Source organism: Chrysochloris asiatica, unplaced genomic scaffold (genome assembly GCF_000296735.1).
Source record: "Chrysochloris asiatica unplaced genomic scaffold, ChrAsi1.0 scaffold00055, whole genome shotgun sequence".
Lineage (NCBI taxonomy): Eukaryota > Metazoa > Chordata > Mammalia > Afrosoricida > Chrysochloridae > Chrysochloris > Chrysochloris asiatica.
In genome coordinates this window covers 14,764,395-14,772,737 of record NW_006408573.1, presented here as the reverse complement: position 1 = coordinate 14,772,737, position 8,343 = coordinate 14,764,395, and the positions used below count along the sequence as shown (strand labels likewise).

The window sequence follows — 8,343 nt, the reverse complement described above, 5'->3', positions numbered from 1 at the left end:
GTCTTGACTTCAAAAAGCCTTTGTCCCACAAAACAGTGCATTTTCTCTCAAAAATTACATATAATGCATCAATCTACTCACTATCCCCCAGTTTGACAGGAAGCTCATTGCATAAATGGCACTTGGATTCACTTTGTATTCATGCACTGCTTGTTTGTTGGTTTTGGTTTCTGGATTAAAACACATAAACATAATTTTTGAGCCAGTTGAGGGATTCTGAAATAAATTTAGAGCAGTAGTTCTCAAACTTAGCTGCATCAGAAACACCTGGGAGCTTTTTTTCAGGTGTCAAAGTGACACTCAGTTTCTATTGGTGTGGGCCAGTACTAATATTTCCCAAATTCTTCAGGGCATCCCTGACTTTGCAGTTTGGATCAAGAATAACTCCCTCACAAATGCAGAGGCTGAGATTATAACACAGCTATTAACACAATCCTAGTGGTTATAAGGAGTTATTTAACTTCGAAAAACATGAGTTTCCACAACTTTATATGAGAATATCTACTTTTTAGCATTTTAGATAAGACTATTGTTATTGTTACGAGGTGCTGTTGAGTTGGTTTTGACTTATAGCACCCTTTTGTAGGGTTTTTAGGGCTGTGAGTCTTTACAAGAACAGAAACCCTCATCTTTTTCCAGCAGAGATGTTAGTGACCTCGAGCCACTGACCTTGTGGTTCCCAGTCCAGTTTTATCCTATGGAGCCACAGAGCTCTCTAGAGAAGCTTAGACATCATAACATATATGATATGTGTGTGAAAGATTCCTGATTATCCTCTATATTGCAGAGTAGAACTGTTCCATTGCGTTTTCTTGGCAGTAATGTTGATGGAAGCATCATGCCAGTCTTTTCTTCCACATGCTGCTGGGTGAATTTGAAGAACCAAAACTTAGGTAATACAGTTACAAAAGGTTTTAGATGATTGCCAATTATTTCTCCACAGACTAAACACATAATACCCAACTCACTGTCACTGAGTCAGTTTCAACTCATAGTGCCCCTGGATAGGATATTCAAGACATTTTAAATCTTCACAGGAGCACAAATCCTCATATTTCTCCCATGGAGTGACTGATGAGTTGTAACTGCTGACCTTGTAGTTCTCAGTCCAGTGTTTATTGTGTGGAGCCACAGCACTCCCCAGTAGGTTTCCAACAAATGTCCAAGTCCATTCCTTTATTATTCTTTTGTTGTTGTTGTTAAGTGCCGTCGAGTCGGTTCCGACCCATAGCGACCCTGTACAGGGTTTCCGAGGGTGTAAATCCTTACGGGAGTAGAAAGCCTCATCTTTCTCCCGCGGAGCGGCTGGTAGTTTCGAACCGCTGACCTTAAGGTTCGCAGCCCGATTCGTAACCACTACGCTACCAGAGCTCCTTTTATTCTTTAGGATTTGAGAAATATTGCAAAGGTCCAGAAAAAAGGAAAGGAATACAAATTCCATTGATTGAAATTTTTTTTTTTTTTTCCATTCTTGCTTGACTCTTGCTTGAACAATCGACAGAGAAGTTGAGGAAAGGCAAGAATGGTCAGCCCAGCATAACATGGGGACAGGGACAATTTGGAACCCTTAACATAGCAAAGACTGAGCTGTAACTCCATGGTAATTCTATCGGAAAAATGATAATTATGTGTCAAGTTGCATTAATGTTATTGCATCCTCTCCAGAGTAATTGATAATTAAGTTGTCACTATCATGTCTATAGTAAATTCACTTGCATGCATGACTTCGAACTAGAAAAAAATACCCAAGTGAACTGGTCCCCCTAAAGAATGACAAAAGGTTAGCAGGGCTGGACCATCACATCTCTAGTATCCAAAACAGGAATCCTGAAAGGAGCAGGGAAGTCTTAATACTAGACACCTGTGGGTCCCAGTATCCTTTTTAGCAGAGTGATCCTGGCAGACATTGCCATTTATATAGAGGTGATGTTCAGGATTAACCTTCTTTCTTCATCACTGGCTAATTTCATTGAAGAAGGACTCACAGGTAACCTCAGGGGATCAGTCAGTGGCCATGAAACCATTATATTAAGGAAGAGAATAGGAGCAGAAGGTAAAAGTCATGTGACTCTAAATGAGCTGTCTGAAATCTATATCAAAGAAGTGAAACGTAAAATCCTTACAAAACCACTCTGATATGGTCCCTTAGTATCTGAAAAACAAACCCAATATTTTGTTGATTGTTGTAGTTGTTGTTAAGTGTCTTTGAGTCGGTTCTGACCCATAGCGACCCTGTACAGGGTTTCCGAGGCTGTAAATCTTTACGGGAGCAGAACGCCTCATCTTTCCTCCCGTGGAGCGGCTGGTAGTTTCAAACGGCTGGCCTTAAGGTTCGCAGCCCGATTTTGTTGATAGAGGTTTTATAAACCAGATGGATTTTATGTAAACTTACAAAAAATACATAAATTAAGTATCCTTTAAGATATTAATAAATGCTATTTTAAAAAGTCATATATATATGGAAATTTTGTTGAAATAAATTTTGGTCAAGGGAGGGCACTTATGGCAAGGATATGATGTTTGAAAAGACTTAGCACAGATTTGTATATATAAAAAGTGCTCAATCTATGGTAGTAATTATAACAACAACCTGTTTACCTGTCAATTCTTCAACCACTCTCCATGCATACAATAGAGACACCTTCCAACCACTCTCCCTCCTACTACCTGAGGCAAGTTCTAACCTGAAGGTGTGCTAGTGATATTTTATATGAAGAATTTTGATTTAGACTCAGATCATGTGATCAGAAGTTGTATTCTTGGCTCATCCATGCAAAGGAGCACTTATAGGAGGAACAATAATCAGCAAAAATCAAATTCCCTACTTTCCATTTTTATATACGATTCTGACACCAGCTACACATTAAACACTTCTTCCTAACCATGTAAAGAAAGATCAGAGCTCATAATTTAAAGGACACAGTTCTCCAGTCTTTCAAGTCTACCCAAGACCTGAAATGTTAATCATGAACTTCAGAGTCCTCATGACATCTTCACATTTTACATTCTGTCTCCTCAGGAGACTAGAAATGAATTCAGGGAAGCCCAGCCCTCCTCATGTCTAACCTGCTGACCTCCACTATTCTCTTAGGCTTGATAACATGCTGGAACAATTCACAGATCTCACCAAAATTTAGAACTCTAGTTTTATGATAGCAAAATTGATACAAACAAAGAGACACATAAGGCAGGATCTACGGTGGGGAGTTCTCAATGTGGAGCTTTTGTGATCCAAACACGGACACCATACCCTCACATGTTCATTGATGCTTTCACCAACCAGGAACCCCATGGAGCTCCCATGTCCAAAATCTTCTTTGGGATCTCATTGTAATTGAATGAAGTTGGGTTAGCTAGCCCCAACTAGAGTCACTCATTAGAATACAGTCTCAGGCTTGATCTGGAAGCCTAGAAAAGCTCCTCAATGACTCACGATATCCTATGTGTTTAGCTTTATCTCTCAGGAACCAAGGACAAAACCCAAATGTTTTGTGCAAAATGAATTGTAAACCCCACAACTTGCTTGTGATCATCTGTGTCCATTATGGAATGTTGTCATGAAATTTGACTTGACAATTGCAAAGCTGATAGGTTGATGCAAGGAGCTTTAATTCTCCATGACTCTAATAAAAAGTCACATTCCCATTGATCTAGATATGCATGAGTATTCACATATCATAATACTTTGATATATACCAAGTACTCATTGAATATAGGGATCATTGTCAATAGAATCAATTGGATAAGGGAACTTCAAACTATGATACTTGTACCCACTATCCATAGGATTCCATAACTTGCTTATTTCAAGATTTACTATGATGAAGTTGTATGAAAAAAGGAAGGATTATTGAAGAGGTACTTAAACATCACTTGCTAACTGCAAGCCAGTGATTCAAACTCACCAGCCTTGGGAACCCTAAATAGAGTTAGAATTGATTTGATGGTACTAAACAATAACATAGATATATAGACTACTTGCATGGCACTGTAGGATAAGTACTAGCCTGCTAGCCAAAACATTGGGGGTTAAACCCACTAGCTGTTCCTTGGAAACCCTATACAGAGTTTCCGGGAGTCTGAACTGATTCAATAATAACAATGTATATGAATAAGTATGGTGACCCTGTGTAGGGTTACCGAGGCTAGTGAGTTTGAACCTCCAACATCCTGGTTCACAATCTAGCGCTTACCTTACTGAGCCACCAGTCTCCACTGCTTTTTGTCAAGTGGGGTGGTGCAGTTCTGACTCATAGGGGCCCTACACACACAGAATGAACTTACACCATTCTAAACATTGTTACATTTGAGTCCATTACTGCTGACACTGTGTCAATCCATCTAATTGGTGGACTTTCTATTTGTTGCTGACCTGCCACTTAATCAAGTATGATGTCGTTTTTCAGGGACTGGTCCCTGGTGGTAACATGTCAGAAGCATGAGAGATGAAGTCTGGCCATCATGGCTTCTAAGAAGTATTCTGACTGTACTTCTGCCAACTCAGATTTGTTTGTCTTTCTGGCACCCCTTAATACTTGTATTATTGTCCTTCAACACCATAACTCAAATGCATCAATTCTTCTACTATCTTCATTATTCATTGTCCAATTTTCATATGCATATGAGGCAAGTGAAAAACCATGGCTCAAGTCATATGCCCATTCCAAAGACAGGTGAGCCCACAGAGCACAAAAATCAGTGACCAATATCATTAATATAACATACAAGTAAAAGTTTGCTTAAATACTTCAAAAACAGCTGCCACAGGACATAGACATAGAACTGTTAGAAATTCAAGCAGGACTCAGAAGAGAAAATGGAACTAGGGATATCATTGCTAATTTAATACGGATCTTGGTTATAAACAGAGAATATCAGAAAGATGTTTGTTGTTGTTGTTAAGTGTGTCGAGTCAGTTTCAACTTAAAGCAACCCTGTATAGGTTTTCCGAGGAGCAGCTGGTGAGTTTGAATTGCCAACATTGTGGTTCACAGTTCAGTGCTGATCCACAGAACCACACCAGAAGTCCATATATACATATATGTTGTTTTGTTGTTGTTAAGTGCTGCAGAGTCAGGTCCAACCCATAGTGACTATGTATAAGGTTTCCAAGGAGCAGCTGGTGAGATTGAACTGCCAATCTTGTGGTTCAAACCAACTTTGCAGTCCAGCACATTAACCCACAGCAACACACCAGGACTGTATCTATCTATCTAGATCTAGATATAGATATACACACATACATATATATGTACATATACATATATCTGTAAATACTGTTGTTGTTGTTATGTGCCGAGGAGTCGGTTCTGACTCATAGCAACCCTGTGGCCCTGTACAGGGTTTCCGAAGCTGTAAATCTTTATGGGAGCAGAAAGTCTCATTTTTCTCCCGTGGAACAGCTGGTAGTTTCAAACTGCTGACCATGAGATTAGCAGCCGGATTCGTAACCACTATGCTATCAGAGCTCCTTACATGTATATATGTATATATACAAATACACATATATGTCTATATAAACATACATATATGTCTCTCTCTCTCTCTATATATATATATATATATATATTTCCCACCCCCCCCCGTGGGAAAAATATTGAATGATGCAGGAAGCATCAGCAGTAGATGGAAGGTACACAGAGAGTCAATGTAACAAAAAGAATAGGCCAATGTTTAATCATTTCAAGAGTTATCATATGATCAAGAACTGAAGGTATTAGAGGGAAAAATCCAGGGTTCACTGAAGGCACTGGCAGAAAACAAGACTCTAGGGATTGATGAAATACAAATCAGAATATTTAAACAAACTGATGAAACCCTGCAGGCACTCATTTGTCTGTGCCAAGGCATTTGGAAGACAGGTACCTGGCCAAGCAATTGGAAGAGATCAACATTTGTGCCCATTCTAAAGAAGGATGACCCAACAGAAGATGCAAATAATCTAACAATATCATTCATATCACATGAAAGTATATATATTTTTAAATTAAAAAAATAAAAATAAACACAAACATTTGCAGCAGTACATATATGGGGAGTTGCCAGAAATTCAAACTGGATTCAGAAAAGCATGTGGAACTTGATATATCATTGCTTTCATCAAATAGATCTTGGCTAAAATAAGAGAAAACTGAATATATTTACTTGAGCTTTATTGACTAACTAAAGGCATTAGAAGAAAACTGATTAACAACTTGCGATATGCAGATGATACAACCTTGTTTGCTGAAAGTAAAGAGGGCTTAAAATACTTACTGATGAACATCAGAGACACATATGCATTGTACCTCAGTACAAAGAAAACAAAAATCCTCACCACTGGACCAATAACATCCTTATCAACAGAGAAAATATTGAAATTATCAAACACTTAATTTTTCTCAGATCAACCATCAACACTAATAGAAGCAGCAGTCAAGAAAGCCAACAACATATTACATTAAGCAAATCTGCAGCACAAGATCTTTTTAAAGTGTTGAAGAGTAAAGATGTCAGGGGCAGGCAATACAAAACCAGAGGGAGGCTGGCAGAGGAAGATGGGTATGACAAAAGATACAGGGAGGAATGCAGTGGTTAAAGTGAACAGCGGTAAATGGTAAATGTTGTTAACTGTTGGTGCGTGGAGGGGATTGCAACCATGTAATGAAGTAAAGTATGTGATTTGTTGAATGTACAACTGATGATCTGCTCTTTAAACAATTCACAATAAAAGGTTTAAAAAATAAAAAAAAGAGGGGAAGCTGCACGGATCCTGGCCACACTGATCATCCGCCGTGGCCACCACCATGGGCTCCTCGCAGAATGTCGAGATCCTAGGTGGGGCCATGGAACCCTTCCATGTCCTGCAGGTGCAAGAAAATTCTCCAGGACACAGAGCTGGACTGGAGCCATTCTTTGATTTTATTGTTTCTATTAATGATTCAAGATTAAATAAAGACAATGAGGCGCTTAAGGATCAACTGAAAGCAAATGTTGAAAACCCTGTCAAAATGCTTATCTACAGCAGTAAAACACTGGAGCTAAGAGATAAGAGAGACCTTGGTGTAACCAAGTGAGCATTTGTTTCTGCAGTTTTGATGGGGCCAATGGAAATGTGTGGCATGTTTTGGAAGTAGAATTGAATTCTCCTGCAACACTAGCAGTTCTTAGATCTCACAGTGATCATCTCATTGGTGGAGATACAAATGTGAATGAGTCTGAAGATCTATTCAACCTTATTGAAACACATGAAGCTAAACCATTGAAACTGTATGTGTACCACACAGACACTAATAACTGTGGAGAAGTGATTATCACCCCAAAGTCTGCATGGGGTGGAGAAGGCAGCCTAGGATGTAGCATTGGGTTTGGCTACTTGCATCGGATACCTACAGGCCCATTTGAAGAAGGAAAGAAAGTTTCTCTTTCAGGACAAATGACTGGTTCACCTATGACTCCTCTTAAAGATGGTTTTACGGAAGTGCTGCTGTCCTCAGTTAATTCCCCGTCTTTGTCACCACCAGGAACTACAGGAATTGAACAGAGTTTGTCTGGGTTTTCTATTAGCTCCACTCCTCCAGCTGTCAGTAAGGTTGTCAGTACAGGTGTGCCAACAGTACCATTATTACCACCACAACCAAGCCAGTCCCTTCCTCCTGTGCCACCAATAAATCCAGCTACTACATTACCAGGTCTGATGTCTTTACCAACAGGAATGCCTAAATTACCTGCCCTTCCCAGCCTCAACCTCCCTGCACCACACATCATGCCGGCTGTTGGCTTACCAGAAATCGTGAACCCAGGTTTGCCACCTCTTCCTTCCTTGCCTCCCTGAAACTTGCCTGGATTGTACCCCTCTCCATGCCATCCGAGTTCCTCCCATCATTCCCTCTGGTCCCAGAGGTCTCTTCTGCAACAGGCTCCGGGGAGCTGCTGTCTTCCTTTCCACTTCCCAGCAACCCACCTTCTGACCCTGTTACAACTACTGCAAAAGCAGACGACGTCTCCTCACTCACCTTGGATTTGATGTGCCCTACTGCAAAGGCCCCAGCCACTGTTCAGGACAGAGTCAGTGAGTCCGCTCCCCCGCAGCAGTTATGGATGCAAGTGCTTCAGAGTCACCTTAACTTTGAACCATTCTTCAGAATCAGTGTGGTGTGTTTATTCAGCCACTGCAGCATGTCTGGAAATGCAAACTATGATTAGTTTCATACTAGTTTGTACCGTATCTGTAGGCATCCTGTAAATAATCATAAGGGGAGAATTCAGCAAGAGGAAGTGGGCTTGTATCCTGCCAGGTTGGGGTGGGGCTCATGGATGTGGGAGGGAAATGTCAGAAAGTACTTGTATTCTAAAGCAACCAAA

General features: G+C 40.2%; 1 pseudogene; it reads left to right on the top strand.

The window, feature by feature from the left end:
* The first annotated feature begins 6,785 nt into the window (after nucleotides 1-6,785).
* On the top strand, nucleotides 6,786-8,105 carry LOC102833518 (annotated as a pseudogene).
* The last annotated feature ends 238 nt before the right edge of the window (nucleotides 8,106-8,343 follow it).